This window comes from Olea europaea, chromosome 10 (assembly GCF_002742605.1).
Source record: "Olea europaea var. sylvestris chromosome 10, O_europaea_v1, whole genome shotgun sequence".
NCBI lineage: Eukaryota > Viridiplantae > Streptophyta > Magnoliopsida > Lamiales > Oleaceae > Olea > Olea europaea.
Window position 1 is genome coordinate 37,994,165 of NC_036246.1, and position 1,926 is coordinate 37,996,090.

Sequence of the window (1,926 nt, forward strand, 5' to 3'; positions counted from 1 at the left end):
GCAAGACATTTGGCACCAATCCGATGTCAAGTACTTGCTATAAGGGACCAGACACTTCAATTTGTACCAAACCATTTTGTTCTCCCAAATAATCAATTTTCAATTATGCACTCAATTTATCAAACCTCAGCCTCTTAGTGGAGAAAGATTATTAGTATTGGACCACGTACGTGTGACAATAAGAGCACGTTTGACTAAGTTGTAGAATAAGTTTACTTCATCTAATTTTGAGTAGAAGCATATATATCTTGATCATCCATATACGTTCACATCACACAATAATACATATAATCCAATATTAAGATATTTTCTTATAAAAATTATATAAATCTAAAGCACATTTTCTACATATCAACTATTCATATTTTGAACGCCAATATCGGTATGTATAGCTACTTAACCAACAACAGTAGACCAATTGACCTGATTTTCAAGCAAATTGAAGTTGGATAAGTTGATTACACTAAATTGAAGATGAGTTACAAGAATTATAAGCAAATCGAAATTGGGCGATCTAATTACATCAATTTAAAAACGAGTAACCTAAATGCACCTATGCTCAAAGTTATTTCATTAAAGCTTGTTTGAGAGAGATTTTTACAGGTGAAAAATGAATATTGTGAATATAATAAAATGTGTGGTTGAAAATAATTTTTAAGAAAAATATCTTCCAAAAAAGCTGTAAATTTACATTTTTTTAATAGCTTTTAAATTTAAACACAATTCTTCACACTATTGGTCCACGATAAAAGTAGTATCAACAAGATTGAGAATAATGGCGAAAATGAAAGGGAAAAAGATTGATCGTTCCATTTTAACTCGGAAATAAAAGTAGCCGCTGCTTCCAGGCTAGTGGCTATGATTAGTCTATTCTATAAATGGGATCGTTTTGGGAATAAGAAAATGAAAAATACTTAATTATTTCCACATTTAGGAAAGTAAAAGAATAAAAAAGAAATGTTGATACTTCGGAAAATAGTTTAAATTTTGTTATTATACTATCTAATATTGATCAATACCGTGTTGATCATAAAAGACTGACTTTCAAATCGATTTTTTTCTTTTTTTTTCCAAAATAACAACATTTCTTTTGGGATGTTTGACAGCTCGACCTATTTCGTTAACCCTTTTTCTCGGTCACAAAATTGTCTATAAATCGTACTATTAATATAATATAATCTCCACCCAAAAGAGCGATTCATATGAATTGTGTGCATGAACGTGTATTATTGTTATTACTTATTATATGAAAAACAATTTGCAAAAGACTGAGAATTTGTTCTTATCCTTAGGAGACAAGTCTCAATCCCATACTTTGCGTTTGAATACCCTTTTTGTCTTCTTTGCTGCATCAATTATATATAACACACTTTCCGCCAAAAGCCACCCATCAACATATCTAATCTAAACCCTACCCATATGTTATATGGCCAACCATCAATTTAGAGGAGATTTCTATAAAAATAACATTTTACATATCCAATTGCTTGAATCGTATCAGATTCGGATCCCATTAAAATTTGATATTAATTACTTATAAATTTTCATCATTCTTCGAGTAACAGGCTTGATCAATTCTACAATACTCTAAAAGTAACTATTTTAGCAGTGAAGAGATTTTGAGAATTTTAATTCAATTTATCGTTACTCCATCAATATATATCACAATATGTATATATGCACACCGATTTAGTTAATGAACACTTGTGACTCAAGCTTACCGTTCCAAAATATAAAAATTATACCCAGAAAATGAAAAATGAAAAGCTAACTAGCACATTTTGGAATTGGTGATTGAAAGTCTGGAATTCTTAACTAGGGTTACTTTAATTTATCATTAATTAACGAAAGCTATCAATATAATATTGTGCATAAACTCCAAAGAAGATTCAAAATCCCGACATGTTTATGAATTATATGTATGTA